General features: G+C 42.2%; 2 long non-coding RNA genes across 2 annotated transcripts; both read left to right on the plus strand.

Annotated features, from left to right (window-relative positions):
- The first annotated feature begins 2,170 nt into the window (after positions 1 to 2,170).
- On the plus strand, positions 2,171 to 2,808 carry LOC124509598 (uncharacterized). Its single transcript, XR_006961465.1, has 3 exons — positions 2,171 to 2,315; positions 2,422 to 2,452; positions 2,726 to 2,808. It is a non-coding gene; the product is annotated as an uncharacterized LOC124509598 (long non-coding RNA).
- Positions 2,809 to 3,218: 410 nt separating this feature from the next.
- LOC124509556 (uncharacterized) lies at positions 3,219 to 4,186 on the plus strand. Its single transcript, XR_006961462.1, has 3 exons — positions 3,219 to 3,458; positions 3,945 to 4,014; positions 4,122 to 4,186. It is a non-coding gene; the product is annotated as an uncharacterized LOC124509556 (long non-coding RNA).
- The last annotated feature ends 13,567 nt before the right edge of the window (positions 4,187 to 17,753 follow it).

Consider the following 17,753-nt stretch of genomic DNA (forward strand, 5'->3'; position numbering starts at 1 on the left):
GAACATTCCGGTAAGGTAAGCCTATTATTGGTAGTTAACCTGGGACATTGCCAATGTCAAGGGTAGTGACAAAGTGGGCCTAACCCACAGTACATGCCATCTGTCCTATACCTAAGGAAGTCCTAGCTTGCCTAAGCTTTTTGTTGCCCTATTTCTCTTGCTTGCCATTTGTCTGCTGGTTTAGGTATTTAGTTTAGAAATGCGACTATCCTCATCAATACTTGTAACCACGTACCTTCCTTTTTTTAGAGAAAATGTATGTTTAACCCTGTGAGTTTTGAGTGATGTGTGGGTGTCCACCTAATGATTATGGAGTTCCCTGTTCCAGTAGTAACCCTGTGTCCCTTGACAGCAGTTAGGAGGTGAGGGTGTTTTTAACAGTGGCGTAGACCTTGGACAACTGCAAGTATCCAGGGAGAGATGAGGTGTCTCATGAGGGTGAAAAGGACGGAGGTCGTTTGCAGGTGTTCCGGTGGACAGTACGTGTCCATCTGCCCACGTATCACAATGTGGTTTTCAGGTTCCCATCAAGAGATCATGGTGAACTTCTTAATGGTTTTTACCAGCGACATCCTTGTCTTGCAGTAAGTGGTGATGTGCCTTAAGCATCCCCACCGACCTTCTGTCTCGAGATGTCTAGGTAAGTGACGATAGTATCACTAACACTTGTGTGACCACGGTTTTGTTTGGTTTTATGTGTGTGTGTGTGTGTGTGTGTGTGTGTGTGTGTGTGTGTGTAAAAATAGTACCTCAGACAAGGCTAGTAAGCATTATTAGCTCTCACAGGCTTAAGAGTTTAGGGGCACCTAGCCCATCCGTGGAGCATGTGACTCTCGATCTTGGGTTGTGAGTTCAAGCCCCGCCGTGGGCCTAGAGCTTACTTAAAAATAAATAAATACGTAAGAGCTTACGTTTAATGTGTGTTGAACATAAATAGTGACCGAGATCTATGCAGGTAAGTTATCCAGGCTTCATACCCCAGTGTTGACCATAAGATTTTTCCAGGTGGTCAGTCAAGAGGTAATGGTGTCTCTAATATCCATGTAGACCATGAAGTTCTGCCAGGATCCAGGTAATGTTGATGGTTCCCACAATGAGGAAATTGACCAAAATTCTTTACAGGCCCCCTGGCAGAACACGTTGTTGCCTTACACACATTTTTGACACCTCGTTTTTCAGGTGCCTGTCAAGAAATCACTGTGAACGTAATAACGGTCATGAGCAAAATCTTGTTAGTAACCAGTGAAGGGATAAAGAGTGTTACTTACCGTGAAGACCATCTAATCTTCACATTATCAAAGCAAGTGAGAATGAGGTCTCTAACATTTGTGTTCTCATCTTTTTGCAGATAAGCCATCAAGGTTTTGCTAGTAAACAGGTATGAGATGATGTGACATTGACGTAGACATTATTTTCAGAGCTCTTTGTGACTAAATGATATTGTTCAGGCTCTTACAGTAACCTAGTGTTAGGCACGTATGCAGTTAAGAAATTAAGTTGTCCCTGACAATCATAATATGCCTGAGAATTTCTTATTGTTTAGGGACAATATGTTTTGGACTGATAGTGGGACTTTCAGACATCCAGATAATTCATCATATTGTCCATCGCTGTGTTACTTACCGTGGGATTATTGCGGATAATCCTTCAAGAGAGGAAGGTGGCGCTTACTAGGGGCTGACCTCAGAGTTTTGCAGGTTTTCAGGTGTTACTGATGGGTCCTGAAATATGATACAAATGACCAAGGGAATTGGCAGTTGTCCATCAGGATAAACTTGTACCAAACGCGTTTTTCGCAGTGTGTTTGTCAGGTTCCTGTCGAGACATCACGACGAACCTCGCGATGGTCAGTAATGGGGAACTTTCTGCAAGCAGGCAGATAAAAGAGAATGTGGGCCTAAACCTCAGGCCATCTGGTCTCCAGATAGCTAGGTAAGTGATGACGTTTATAACATTTCTCAATCCCATTACGTTCCTGCAGGTGTTGAGGTAAGAGACGATGTAGCCCTTACCAGTAATAAAAACCGTGAGTTCTCACCTTTATATTTAGAGAACATCTATAGCGCTGTTCGTGTCGAAGGATGGTTCTTGTACAGGTGATTGTCATGGAGTTCACACCCCAGTAGGACCCACGGAATGTGGCAGATGTCCAGTTGATGTGTTCCATAGTAATGGGAGTGAAAAGGTTATGTTCAGGTGTTCTAGTAGCATAATTTGCATTTCAAACCCATTGTTGCTTGTGCTTTTACAGGTTCTTGGCAAGAGAACACAGTGAACCTTCCACCGGTTTGGAACGCATCCTTACTAGTGACCAGGTAAGTCATACAGTGGGTCTTACTACACTGCAGACCAATGTAATCCCCAATATCTAGGTAAGTGAGGGTGGTGTCCCTAACACTGTGTTACTGTGTTCATTTGCAGATACCCTTTTAAGGTCTTTGCTTGCCCACAGGTAAGCAATAATGTGACATCAACTCAATAGAGACGTTCTTATTTTTAGATGCCCGCATATTAATGTGTTTCAGGTTCTAGTATTCACATTGTTTTTGGCACGTATTCTGTTAAGACATCAGTGTATTGCTAAAATGCTAGTAAGAATGAGAGTTTTATCCTTGTTCAGAGATACTGTATTTTTTAAAACGAGTAGTGATAAAAGGATATGCAGGTATTCAGGTAATTGAGAGTATTGTCCATCACAGTATTCTTGACCGTGGCTTTTTTGTAGGTATCCCTGCGGAGAGGAACCAGTCTCTTCCTAGCTTTGAGTTTGGAGTTCTGCAGGTACGCAGGTAGTGTCGATGGATCCCAAAACAATACAAGTGACCAAGGGAATTTGCAGGTGTATGGGTTAAATAAGACGTAAACAAAATTTCCACAATGTGTTTTTCAGATTCACTTCAGGACATGACGGTGAGTCTGTCAATAGTAGTTCATGTGAGACCCTGGTGGTATGAACGTAAGTGATGATGTGGGCCCCAGCACAGACCATCTGATTTGCATATGCATGGGCAAGTGGTTAAGTGTTCTAACACTTCTTGTTCCCGTGTTGTTGTTTTTTTTTGGCAAGTATTTGGGGAAAAAAAATGATGGTTTTACCAACTGTAGAAAACACAGGTTTTCACTTTTATATTTCAGGAAGGTTTATGTTGAACACTGTGAGGCGTTACATACATCCAAGTATTTATCTTGTGTTCCCTCCGTGGTACTATTTATATGATATTTAGAAGCGTCCGAACACTGACAGTTTTCTGACGTTGTTGCTAACTTTCCATTACAAGTACTCAGAGTTGGTTTGTTCCGTAATGATGAAGTGAACAATCTTTTTTGCAGGTGTCATGGTAGAAAAAGTTGTTTCCATTAACCCTGATTTCATAACGTGTTTTCCAGATCCTTGTCAAGACCTCAGGATGAACTTAGCAGCAGTCATGAATAGGGGCGGATATCCTGTTGATACGCAGGTAAGGCCACCCGATCTCCAGATACCTAGGTAAGGGATAACAGTGTCTCTAAGGGTTGTTACCATGATTTCTTTGCAAGTATTCGGGTAGGAATTGATAGTCCTTTCTAATTCTAGAAAGTGTGAGTTGTTAGCGTTTGTATTTTATTTATTTATTTTTTTTTTTAAATTTTTTTTTTTTCAACGTTTATTTCTTTTTGGGACAGAGAGAGACAGAGCATGAACGGGGGAGGGGCAGAGAGAGAGGGAGACACAGAATCGGAAACAGGCTCCAGGCTCTAAGCCATCAGCCCAGAGCCTGACGCGGGGCTCAAACTCACGGACTGCAAGATCGTGACCTGGCTGAAGTCGGACGCTTAACCGACTGCGCCACCCAGGCGCCCCTAGCGTTTGTATTTTAGAAAAGATGTCTGTTTAGCCCTGTGAGTGTTAAGGGATATTTATCATGATGCTTCCGACCATAGCAATGACCATGGGAATTTTGCAGGTGTCCTGTAAAGAAATAGTGTGTTCCCTGACAACAATGGTCTTGATCTTGGAGTACTGCAAGCATTCAGGTAGAGTTGATGTTCTCATAATAGCGAAAGTGAGCAAGGTGCCTTAGAGGTGTTCTGCTTACAGCAGGTCACGTCCCTTTACACATATGTCATAATGTATTTGTCAGGTTCCTTCAAGATCCTGAAGCACTTAACAGTGGTCGATAATGGGGGACATTTCTTGTGTCCAGGTAAGTGGTGATGTGTATCTTTACCGCATCAGACCCTCTGATCTCTCCGTGTGTGTGTGTGTGTGTGTGTGTGTGTGTGTGTGCGCGCGTGTGTGTGCAGAAGGACTGCAACAATCCGGGAAGAGCTGAAGGGTCCCGCAGTGAGGGCAAAGAACAAGATGATGTGCCGTGGCCTAGTAGAAGAGGAGTGTCCATAGACGCATCGTTCGCAAAGTGTCTTTTAAACTACCATTGAGTGGTCATGGTAAATTTCAAGATGGTCGTTGATGGGACTTTGCTTCTATTCAGGTACGTGATGATAGGGGCCTTAAGCACCCTGTACGTTGATTTTCAGATATGTAGGTGAGGGCAGATGGTGTTCCTAACTGTTCTGTTACCATGTGTCTATGCAGGTATTCAGTTCAGACCTGATCCTGTCCCAACCAGTGCTGGTAAGTATGAGCCCTTAGGTATTTATTCGTTAAAATTTAGATCTAATGTGTATTTAACCTCGGTAGTGAGAAAGAGATGTGCAGGTGCAGAGAACTTCTCCTCTTGCACAGCAAGAATTGACCAGGAGATTTCTACAAGTGCTGCTAGAAGAGATGTTAGTGTGTCTAACAATGGTCGGCCAAGACCCGTGTTGTGTTATACTTCCCCCAAGTGACCAAGGTTATTTGCAAATACACTGTTTTTTTGCAGGTAAACAAGTTGTATCCTGCCACAGTCTTGTTGAGTGTTTGTCTGAAGATTCTAGCAGTCCTGACATCACAGTGACCCGGACCGTTGTTTTCCGTGGGATCTTGCTGGTAACCAGGTATGTGATAAAGTGGGTTATCCCAATACACGTATCTGATCCTCAGCTCTCGAGGTGAGTGAGGTTAGTGTCTCTAGCACAGTGTACCGTGCTTTTTTGAAAGTTTCCTATTGACTTCTTTGCTACGTTAGCGATATGAGATGCTGTGGTATTAACTCATTAGGTCCATTCACTTTGTATTTGAGACACAGTTTGTTTGACCCTGTGAGCGTTGAGGGATAACACATATACAAGTATTTACGACCGTGTCTTCCCCACAGTCCTCCCCATGGGCTTTCTGCTGGTGGCCAGTGAAGTGATGCTGAGTTTGTCTGACATCAGTGTTGATCCTTGATTACTGAAAGTACCAGGTGGGGTTTGTGTGCCTATCATCACGGAGTACCCAGGCTATTTCCAGATACTGGCTAACACAAGTCGTTTCCTTTAACATAAATTTCATAATGTCTTGACAGAAACCTGAAAAAGACATCGCTGTGCTCTTAACATTGATGTTAATGGCAGATGTGGCTGTTATGTCCGCAGGTAAGTGAGGATGTGGGCCTCAACCCCGGCACAGGCCGTCTGATGTCCAGATAGCTAGGTAAGTGATGATGGTGTCTCTTAGCGTTGGGACCCTGATTTCTTTGCAGGCATTCGGGTACGATTTGATAGTCCTTACTGATTCTAGAAACCATGAGTGTTTACTGGTTATATGAGTCTGAGTGTTGAGAGATTGCCATATCCATGTAATTAACACATGCCCTCAACCACAGCCATAACCGTGAAAACGTTGCAGGTGTCCTGTGAAGACATATTGTCCTAACTGGTGATGATTTTGACCTTGGAGGACTGCAAGCATTCAGGTAGAGCTGATATGTCTCATGAGGAGAAAGCGACCAAGGTTATTGCAGGTGTCCTGGTAGAACAAGTTATGTCCCTTTACACATGTGTTGTATTGTGTTTTTTAGGTGTCCGTCAATGAGTTCAATGCACCTGACAAGGGTCATCAAGGCAGGGACATTTCTGGCCTTCAGGTATATGATGAGGTGTACCTTCACTGGATCAGACCCTCTGATCTTCGTGAATCTATTTGTGCTCAGTTTTGTTAATTGCTTGAACTTGTTTACCATGTGGGTTATGTGAAGCATTCTGGGAGAAATGATAGTATTTTTACCAAGTCTAGCAAACATATTATCCCACCATTTGATGCTTTAGAGGAAATTTACACTTAACCATGTGAATATTTAGTGATTCATGGCTACTCACGTAGTGATCATGGAGTTGCGGGTCACACACGTTACCATGGTGTTTTGGTACGTGAGCGACGAAGGCATAATGGCGTCTGACAGTGGCCTAGACCTTGGCGTACTGCAAGACCCCAGGTAGGTTTGATGGGTCCTACAGTGATGGAAGCGTACACAGATACTTCCCATGTCCTGGTAGAGGGGATTATACATGGACCCATTTATCATATGTGGTTTTCACTTGATCTTAGGCAAGACGCTGAGGAGTGATGTCACAATGAGTTTTTCCCTGTCCTGTGCAGAAATCACAGTGAGCCTCATACTGACCAGACCTAGGCCTATGCATTTCCAGGTGAGTGATAACACGGGCCTTCACCCTGGAAACATCCTAGCCATCTGACATGGATAAGTGTGGATGGATTTCCCAAGTTGTTGTTAGTATGCTTTTGTCTGTTTTTTTTTTTTTTTTTGACAGGTATTCGGGTAAGGAATGATACAGTCCCCACAAATGGTAGGATGCATGCTAGTGAGTATTTTAAAGTTTAGATAGAATGTGTGTTTAGCCCTAGTGGTGACAGAGGGATACACAGGTGTGCAAGTCCCTTATCCTACGGGGCCACAGCACAGTCATGAGCCTGAAATTTTATAGGTACTCAGGAGACGATGGTTTCTCTAACAGTGGAGTTGAGCTTGAAGTTCTAGTTCGGCCAAGGTCCAAAGTGTTGATGATTCCTCTAATGATGGCAGTAAGTTACATGTCAGTTGTGTTTTTTCAGGTCATGGTAGTCAGTCATGTTACAGTGACCCTGGTTATGCGCTTTCATGGGACCCTGCTAGTCACCTGGTAAGTGGTATTGTGGATGTGACAGTGTAGTTGAGATCACCTGTTCTTGAGATGTGTAGGTAAGTGAGGAGGGTGTCCCACACACTAACCACAGGGTTAACATGTTCTCTCTGCAGATATCTTGTTAAAGTCTTTGTGTTGCACACATATGAGATGATGTCACATTAACTCATTAGACCTCCCTATTTTCAGATGTGTATGTAATTAATGATGTTTTGAATGCTCTTACATTACACAAGCTTTTGGTTTATATGCAGTAGTTTAATTTGTAAACACCGTATTCTTGCAGGAGTCCTGTTAATACATGATGGTCTCTGTGATAAAAGTGTCGACCCAAATTAGAGGAATCACCAAGGTAGAGTTGATGTGTTCCATAATGGAAGTAAAATGGGTTATTAGCAGGTGTTGTGGTAGAACAGTTTGTACTTCAACAGACTTTTCCTATGTGTTTGTTTTTAGGTTCTTGTCAAGAAAACCCAGTGAACCTCACGGTATTCACTGATGGAAGCTTGCTCTTAACCTAGTAAGTGATGAAGTGGGTTCCACCACATTCCAGAGCACGTGATCTTCCATAGGAAGGTGGGTGAGGTTGATGTCCCTGACATTTGTGGTACCATGTTTGTTTGCAGGTATCCCGTTAAGGCCTTCGCTACTATGCAGGTATGAGATGATGTGACATTGACTTAGACACTACGGACCAGCAGATTTCTCCAGAAGAAACGATGGTGTTTCTAACGGTGTCAACTTTGAATTCTGCCAAGATCGAGGTAGTGTTGAAGCTTCCCCATTAACGGAGGTGACCAAGATTAATAGCAGGAGTCGTGGCAGCACACGTTGTTTTCTTTCTTTTTCTCTTTTTTTTTTTTTTGGAAAAAGGTTGTGTTCTTAAACCCAATCATTGCACGTGTTTTCTCAGGTCCCAGGCACGAACTCACAGCAAGTGTGACAACGGTCATTATTGGGACAATGTTTGTAAGCAAGTGAGCGAGAATGTAGGTCTTTCTATGATGTAGACTATCTCATCTCCAGTGTCTAGGTTGGGATGTGTCCCAGCACATGCGTTCTGCTTTTGTACGTATCCCGTTAAGGTCTTTGCTAAGAGAGGTGTGATGTGATCAGACAGACACTCACTACAGACTTTTTGTTCTTCTCGGACACCTAGGTAGTTAAGGTTCCCAAGACCCTGCCAAAAATGTCGTTTGGGGGCCCGTAGACAGTTAAGCATTTGATGTGAACTGAGCACTTCTGGTAAGCATGAGTATTCACTATCTTCTTGTAGAGGTAATGTATTTTTATACTCCTAGTGGTAACAGATACGCAGGTAACCATGGAAATTTTGCAGATGTCCCTTTAAGAAAGGAGTAACCTTCTGAGGGAGAAGTAACTTCTGAGGGAGTAACCTCCGATTTAGGCAGTTATTCAGGGGAACTTGATGAGTTACAAAATGATAACCTGACCAAGGGAATTTTTTGTGGGTGCCCATGTGATGTGTCCTGAACACTTCGCATATTTTTCAGGGTCCTCTTAAGACCTTGACCATGCCCCTGTCAGCTGTATTTAACGTGGCTTAAAGGAGGTAAGCGATTTGAGCCTAAACCACAAGCACAGACCATCTGATCTTCCCACATCTAGGTGAGTGATGTTGATGCCGTTAATACTTCCTGTTACCCTGACCTTGTTGCAGGTATTCGGCTAAGAAATGACAGAGTCTGGGGCGCCTGGGTGGCTCAGTCAGGTAAGCATCCCCTCTTGGTCTCAGCTCAGGTCATGATCTCACGATTTCGGAGATTGAACCCCACATCAGGCTCTGTGCTGACAGTGCAGAGCCTGCCTGGAATTCTCTCTTTCTCTTTGCCTCTTTCTATCTGCGTCTCTCTCTCTCTCTCTCTCTCTCAAAAAATAAAACAAAAAACAACCAAGAAAAAACAGAGTCCTTACGAATGCTAATAACCATCAGTTTCTACTTTGCACACTTTGGAAAAAATACGTGCTTAATCCCGTAGGAATTGAGAAGTTGATCCTGTCTAGGCAGTTGTGGTAGAGCCTTACCACTGTAGAAACCATAGGATTTTTCCAGGTTTCCAGTCAAGAAATGTTAGTCTCTGCTGACCATAGTGTTGACCTTGAATTAGTGCAAGTGCGCCAGTGGAGTTGAGGTGTTGCCTAACGATGGAAGGGAACATGTTCGTGTTCAAGTGAGGAAGATGTGCCCAACATTGGCGTTAATGTGTTTCTCTTTTGAAAACTTTATGAGTATCAGATTAAAATGTTTGCTAGTGTGCACGTATGAGGTGATGTGGTATTAACTGATTAAAGACCTTTGTTTTACGGTTTTATTTTTCAGTAATTTCTACCCCCAGCATGGAGCTTGAGTTCACAACTCTAAGATCAAGAGTCCCGTGCTCAACCGACTGAGCCAGGCAGGTGTCCCTACAGACACTTCTATATTGAGATATATACATGATTTATGATCTCAAGCGTCTTATGTTTATTTGGATTTGGGCATGTATTCAGCTAAGATTTTATTTGTCCCTAATGATGTTCATAGCAATATGATTTTTTTGTATTCCTGTTTAAAAATATGTACTTAACATACTAGTGGTAGACAGATTTGCAGATATCCAGCAAATTTAACATATTGTCCTGCAGTACTTTATTGACTATGGAATCATTATAAGTAATGTGAAGAGAGGAAGGTGTGTCTTCCTAAGGATTGACCTTGGAGTTCTCCAAGTATCCGTGTAGTGTTGATGGGTCCTGAAATGATACAGGGGCCAAGGGATTTGCAGGTGTAGACTTAGAATGAGACGTACACCAGAAATATTTTCTGCACTGGTATTTTTTGTGTTTTTTTTTTTTTGAGACTGCTGTCAATGAATCACAGTGACCCCGGCAATGATAGGTAACAGAGACATTGCTGATGTCACAGTAGAGCTGATGTAGGCCTAAGCCACAGCACTGACCATCTGCTCTTCAGAAAGCTAGGTAAGTGCTGATGGTGTCCCTAAGAGAGAGAGAGAGAGACAGTTTATGAGTTTTAGCTTGTGGGGATGGGGAGGGGGGAGGAGAGAGAGAGAGAGAGGAGAGAGAGGGGAAGAGAGTGCTCTCGCTAGGAGAAAGAGAGAGGCGGGGGGAGGAGAGAGAGCTCTTCCTCTCGAGAGGAATAGAGAGAGTGAAAGCAAGGGGGGGAGGGAGGAAACAGAGGAGGGGGGAGAGAGAGGGAGGGAGGGAGCAAACCCTTGTTGATACCTTGATTTCCTTGCAGGTTTTCAGGCAGGAAATGACATATTCCTTACTACTCGACACCATGAGTTTTCAGCGTTTAGAGAAAATTCTTGTTTAACTCTGAATGATGTGGGATTGCACGTATCAGGTGTTTGTTGTTATGTCTCAACCTCGGTAGTGATTATGGAAACTTTGCAGGTGCTCTTTAGAAGTTGTATTCCTTGAAAATGATCTTGACCGTGGAGTACTACAGCTATTCAAGCAGAGGTAATGCTTTCATAACGATGGAAATGACTGAGCTTATGTATAGGTGCCCTGGTAGAACAAGCTGTGTCCTTTCACCCATGTACCATACTGTGTTTTCCAGGTTTCCTGTCGAGATCAGATGAACCTCCCGCTAGTGATTCTCTGGGCACATTTCTGTTCCCCAGACAAGTGATGATGTTCACCTCCACTGTTTCAAATGATCTGATCTTCTCATATCGATATATGTGTGATTGATGGCCTAAACTTGCTGACCGTGTGTGTGTGTGTGTGTGTGTGTGTTTATGCGTGTGTGTGTGTGTTTATGCGTGTGTGTGTGTGTGTGCATGTGTGTTTTAGATAATCAGGTAAGAAATGACAGCATTTTGTCTACGGCCATACCACCCTGAACGCGCTCGATCTCATCTGATCTCGGAAGGTAAGCAGGGTCGGGCCTGGTTAGTACTTGGATGGGAGAAATGACAGCATTTTGCCAATTACTGCTCTCATGCTATTCTAGTGTTTTCTATTTCAGAGAAAGACTATGTTTACTTCTGTGAGTGATAGGTGAATTCTGACGTGAATAGCCATAATCATGGAGTTGTGTGATGGGGTAGTACCCTTGGGTTTGTGCAGGTGAGCAGGAAAGTGGTGAAGGTGTGGCTATCTTTGGCATAGACCTTGAAGGACTGCAACAATGCGGGAAGAGCGGAAGGGTCCTGCAGTGAGGGCAATGAACAAGATGATGTGCCGTGGCCTAGTAGAAGAGGAGTGTCCATAGACGCATTGTTCGCAAAGTGGTTTTTAAATTACCATCGAGAGGTCATGGTAAATTTCAAGATGGTCATCGATTAGACTTTGCATCTATTCAAGTAAGTGATGATATGGGCCTTAAGCACCCTACAAATGGATTTTCAGATATTTAGGTAAGGGTAGATGGTGTTCCTAACTGTTCTGTTACCATGTGTCTGTGCAGGTATTCGGTTCAGAAATGATACTGTTCCAAACAGTGCTAGTTAAGTATGAGCCCTTATTTATTTCTGTTTTTAAATTGAGATCTAATGTGTATTTAACTTCAGTAGTGATAACGGGATATGGATTTCCAGGGAACTTCTCCTTTTAGCCAGCAATAGTGACCAGGAGATTTCTAGAAGTACTGCTAGAAGAGATGTTAGTGTGTCTGACAATGGTGTTGACATTCACGTTGGGCCAAAATCCATATCGTGTTATGTTTTCCCTAATGATGGAAGTTACCGAGATTAGGTGAAAATAGGCTATTTATTTATTTATTTTTTGGCAGGTAAACAAGTTGTATCCTGCCACAGGCTTGTTGAGTGTTTGTGTCAAGATTCTAGCAGTCCTGACATCACAGTGACCCAGAGCGTTGTCATCAATGGGAACTTACTGGTAACCAGGTATGTGATAAAGTGGTTTATCACAATAGACATATCTGATCCTCAGCTCTCCAGGTGAGTGAGGTTAGTGTCTCTAGCACAATGTACCGTGCTTTCAAGTTGACCTTGAAATTCTAGTTCGGCCAGGGTCCAAAGTGTTGATGATTCCTCTAATGATGGAAATATCTTACATGTCAGTTGTGTTTTTTCAGGTTGTGGTAGTCAGTCATGTTACAGTGACCCTGGTTATGCTCTTTCATGGGACCCTGCTAGTCACCTGGTAAGTGGTATTGTGGATGTGACAGTGTAGTTGAGATCACCTATTCTTGAGAATTCTAAGTAAGTGAGGATGGTGTCCCAAACACTCACCACAGTGTTACCATGTTTTTTTCCTGCAGAAATCATGTTAAGGTCTTTGTGTTGCACAGATATGTCACATTAACTCATTAGACCTCCCTGTTTTCAGATGTGTATGTAATTAATGATGTTTTGAATACTCTTACACTACACATGCTTTTGGCTTATATGCAGTAGTTTAATTTGTAAACACCGTATTCTTGCAGGAGTCCTGATAAAACATGATGGTCTCTGTGATAAAAGTGTCAACCCAAATTAAAGGAATCACCAAAGTAGAGTTGATGTGTTCCATATTAATGGAAGTCAAAAGGAATATTAGCAGGTGTTCTGGTAGAACAGTTTGTACTTAAACAGACTCTTTCAATGTGTTTGTTCAGGTTCTTGTGAAGAAAACCCAGTGAACCTCACGGTATTCACTGATGGAAGCTTGCTCTTAACCTGGAAAGTGATGAAGTGGGTTCCACCACCATCCAGACCACGTGATCTTCCATAGGAAGGTGGGTGAGGTTGATGTCCCTGACATTTGGGGTACCATGTTTGTTTGCAGGTATCCCGTTAAGGCCTTCACTACTATGCAGGTATGAGATGATGTGACATTGACTTCGACATTATTTTCAGAGCGCTGTGTGACTAACGATATTATTCAGGCTCTTACATAACTTAGTGTTAGACACGTAGGCAGTTAAGACATTCAGTTGTCGCTAACAATCATAGTATGCGTGAGAATTTCTTCTTGTTTAGAGAAAATGTGTTTTGGACTGATAGGGGGACTTTCAGACATCCAGGGAATTCATCGTATTGTCCTTCACTGTGTTATTAACAATAGCCGTTTTGCAGGTGTTCCTTCAAGAGAGGAAGGTGGCTCCTACTGTGGGCTGACCTCAGAGTTTTGCAAGTGTTCAGGTATTATTGTTGGATGCCGAAATGATAGAAATGACCAAGGCAATTTGGAGGTGTAGGGGTAGAACGATACATGGACCAGACACTTTTTTCAGGATGTGTTTTTCGAGTCATGTCAAGACTTCACTGTGAGCTTACCAATGATAACATGGGACGTTGCTGTTACCAAGGTAAGTGATGTGGGCCTAATTCATAGCACAGATCATCTGATCTTCACGTACAGACGTAAGAGGTGATGGGTATCTCTAATATTTCTTTTTAACACACTTCTTAATAGTATTCAAATCATAGAGCATAGATTCCAGCCAATTCTGGGAACCATTGGTTTTCACACTTTATATTAAAGTGAAAAATTATGTTTACCTCTGTGAGTGTTGAGGGATTGTGTGTATCCAACCAATTGTCATGATGTTCTGTCCCCAGTAAGTAGCCATGGGATTTTTATAAGGTTCCTGTTATGAAATGATGATGTTATCTGACCTTGGTGTTGACCTTGAATTCATCGAAGGATCCTTGATGTGCTCTGTGATGATAGAGTGTCCATGGTTATTTGCAGATGTTCTGGCTAAAAAAAAAAAAAAAAAAGTTGTATCCCTTAATACATACTTCAAAAAATGTTTTTTGGGTTCTTGTCAAGATCCCATGATGAACCAGAAGTCATTAACACGGGGGACATCTCTGGTATGCAGGTAAGTGAGGACAGGCACATCACAGACCTTCTGATCTTTGTCCGTCTGGGTGAATGATGCTGGATTGTCGAAACCTGTTTGACTATGTGAGTTATTAGGAGGTGTTCAGGTAAACAAGCAATCATAATGTTTTGCTAATTTTAGCAACCATTATCCTGCTGTCCTATTGTACAGGTAATATACGTTTAACTCTGTGAGTGTGGAGTAATTTCCATTTTTCTGGGTAATTCCTGGATTTCCACCTCACAATTGTACCCATGGCAATTTAGAGATGTGTAGTCAGGAAATAATGCGTGTAAATTTGGCGAACCCTTTCTGTCTGTCTGTTTCTCTCTCTCACACACAATAAGTAAAGAAACTTAGGGAAATAAAAGAAATGACAGATTCCTTAGCCATTCTAATAACCATGAGTTTCTACTTTGCATATTTTAGAGAAAATTTATGCTTAATCCTGTAAGTATCGAGAAATTGATCCTGTCTGGGTAATTGTATCGTACACTCACCACAGTAGAAACCATAGGATTTTTTCAGGTATCCGGTCAACTAGTGTTAGTCTCTCCTGAAAACGGTGCGCTGATCTTGATTTGGTACAAGTGTGCTGGTGGAATTCATGTGTTCCATAATAATGGAAGGGAACAAGTTCACGTGCAGGTGTCTTGAGAGAACGCATTGTATATTAAACACATTTCTGTGTGTTTCCTCAGGTTCCTGGTAAGAAAACAGGGTGAACTGAAAATGGTTCACATACCCTTGCTAGTAAGCAGGTAAGTGTCAAAGTGAATCCGACTACAATGAAGACCCTGTGACCTTGAGTATCTAGGTAAGCGAGGGTGATATCCCTAACATTGGTGTTAATGTGGCTTATTTTTTGATTTTTGTCGGTATCAGGTTAGTATCTTTGCTAGTGTGCGGGTATGAGATGGTGTGATAGTAACTGATTAAAGACCTTTGTTTTAAAGATTTTAAGTAATTTCTGCACCCTCCATGGGGCTCAAACTCACAACTGTAAGATCCAGAGTCACATGCTCCACTGACTGAGCCAGGCAGGTACCCCTAAAGACATTTCTGTAATCAGGTATCTACATAATTTATCACTTCAAGTCTCTTCAGTTTACTTTCTTTATGGGATGTATTCAGTTAAGAGTTTACTGTGTCCCTTATCATGCTGGTAGCAATACGATTTTTTTGTGTTCTTGTTTGGAAATAAGATCACTTAACATAGCAGTTACAAATTTGCAGATATCCTGGAAGTTTCTCATATTGTCCTTCGCTCCTTTATTGACTATGGAATTAGTATAAGTAATTTGAAGAGAGGAAGGTGCGTCTTCCTAGAGATTGACCTTGGAGTTCTGCAAGGATCCATGGGTCCTGAAATGATACAGTGACCAAGGGAATGTGCAGGTGTAGTGGTAGAATGAGACGCGCCCAAAATATTTTTTGCCATGTTTTTCTTTTTTCAGACTCGTATCATTGAATCACACTGAGCCTATTGATGATAGCTAACATAAGACATTGCTAATGTCACGGTAGAGATGATGTAGGCCTTAGCCACAGCACCGACCATCTGATCTTCAGACTGCTAGGTAAGTGCTGATGGTGTCCCTAACACTTGTCGTTGCCATGAATTCTCTGCAGGTATTCAGGTAGGAAATGACAGATCTCTTACTAATTCTCAAAACCACGGGTTTTCGGTGTTTAGAGAAAAGTCTCGTTTAACTCTAATGAAGGACTGCACATATCAGGTGTTTGTCAGTCTGTCTCAACCACAGTAGTGATGGTGGAAATTTTGCAGGTGCTCCGTAGAAGTTGTGTTACCTGACAATAGTCTTGACCTTGGAGTCCTACAGCTATTCGAGCAGAGGTAATGCTTTCATAATGGTGGAAGTGACCCAGACTATTTATTGGTGTCCTGGTAGAACAAGCTGTGTCCTTTCACACATGTATCGTAATGTGTTTTCCAGGTTTCCTGTCAAGAGATTATGATGAAACTCGCACTAGTGATTCTCTGGGGACATTTCTGTTCCCCAGACAAGTGGTGATGTTCACCTTCGCCATTTCAAACCATCTGATCTTCTCCTATCTGGATGAATGTTATCGATGGACTAAACTTACTTAGCGCATGTGTTTTGGTTTTTTTTTTTTAATCATCAGGTGAGAAATGACAGCATTTTACCAGTTACTGAAATCATGCTGTTCTAGTGTTTTCTATTTCAGAGAAAATGTATGTTTCCTTATTTGAGTGTTAGGTGAATTCGGATGTGAATAGCCATAATCATGGAGTTGTGTGGGATAGTAGTAACCTTGATGTTTTCCACGTGAATAGGGAAGAGGTGATTGTGTGTCTGTCTTCGGCATACACCTTGAAGGACTGCAACAATCCAGGAAGAGTTGACGGGTCCTGCGCTGATGGCAATGAACAAGATGACGTGCAGTGGCCTAGTAGAAGAGGAGACACATTTTTCACCAAGTGTTTTTTAATTACCATCAAGTGATCATGGTAAATTTCCAAATGGTCATTGATGGGACTTAGTTTACATTCAGGTACGTGATGATATGGGCCTGAAGCACCCTACAAATGGATTTTCAGATATTTAGGTGAGGGTAGACGGTCTACCTAACTGTTCTGTTGCCATGTTTCTATGCAGGTATTCACATCAAAGATGATACTGTCCATTACCAGTAAGTATGAGCCCTTATTCATTTTTTTTTTAATTTAGCTATAATGTGTATTTAACCTCGGTAGTGATAAAGGGACGTGCATTTCCGGGGAACTTCTCCTGTTGCACATCTCCTTGGCCATGAGATTTCTCTTCTCTTTCTAGAAGAGATTTTAGTGCGTTTGACAATGGTGTCGAGCTCAAGTTCTACCAAGATCCATGTCGTGTTCTGTTTTCCCTGATGACGGACGTGACCCAGGTTATTTGTAAATAAACTGTTTCTTTTTGCAGGTTAACAAGTTGTATCCTGCCACTTGCTTGTTATAAGTATGTTTCTTAAGATTCTAGCAGTCCTGACACCACAGTGATAGACAGTGGTCGTCAGTAGGAACTTTCCGGGAACCAGCTATGTGATATTGTGGATGTCACCAATTAGTTGAGATCAACTGTTCCTGAGATGTCTAGGTAAGTGAGGATGGTGTCCCAAACACTGACCACAGCGTTAACATGTCTTTTCTGCAGGTATCAGGTTCAAGTTTTGCTGTTGCACAGGCATGAGATGATGTCACGTCAATTCATTAGACATCCCTATTTTCCAATATGCATGTGATTATTGATGTTTGAATACTCTTCCGTTACACATACTTCTGGCTTATATGCAGTAGTTTAATTTGTCCCTAATAATACTGGTAAAAACGATATTTTGCTGTATACTTGTTCAGGGATTGTGTTTCCTACACTCCCCCTGATGAGAGGTTCTGCACGTATCCAGATGATCTATCACATTGTCCGTCTTCATAATCCTGAATGTGGAAAGTTTACACGTATCTCTTTAAGGGAAGAAGGTATTTCCCACCAGGGTTTAGTCCTGGACGTCTGCAAGTATGCAGCTAGTGGTGATGCCTCTCAAAATGATGCACTTGACCAATGGAATCTGCAGTCGATCACATAGAAGAAAGTATGTGCTGAACGTATTTTCCACAATGTGTTTTTCAGGTTTATGTGAAGCTCTCCTGATTGATAGGCTCAGCTATTGTATTTAATGAGGCATATGGAAGTATGTAGATTAGTGGTGATGTGGGCCTAAACCACAGCACAGATCATGTGATCCTAATATGTAGGTAAGTGATTGTGTCCCTAACACTTCTGTTACTATGATTTTGTTGCTGGTGTTCAGCTAAGAGATGATAGAGTCCTAGTCCTTACCATGTCTAAGTGACCATGACTTTACCCTTTTTAAA

Source organism: Lynx rufus, unplaced genomic scaffold (genome assembly GCF_022079265.1).
Source record: "Lynx rufus isolate CCGP_SWC_20201006 ecotype Redwood Valley unplaced genomic scaffold, mLynRuf1.p SCAF_14, whole genome shotgun sequence".
NCBI classification, from domain to species: Eukaryota; Metazoa; Chordata; class Mammalia; order Carnivora; family Felidae; genus Lynx; species Lynx rufus.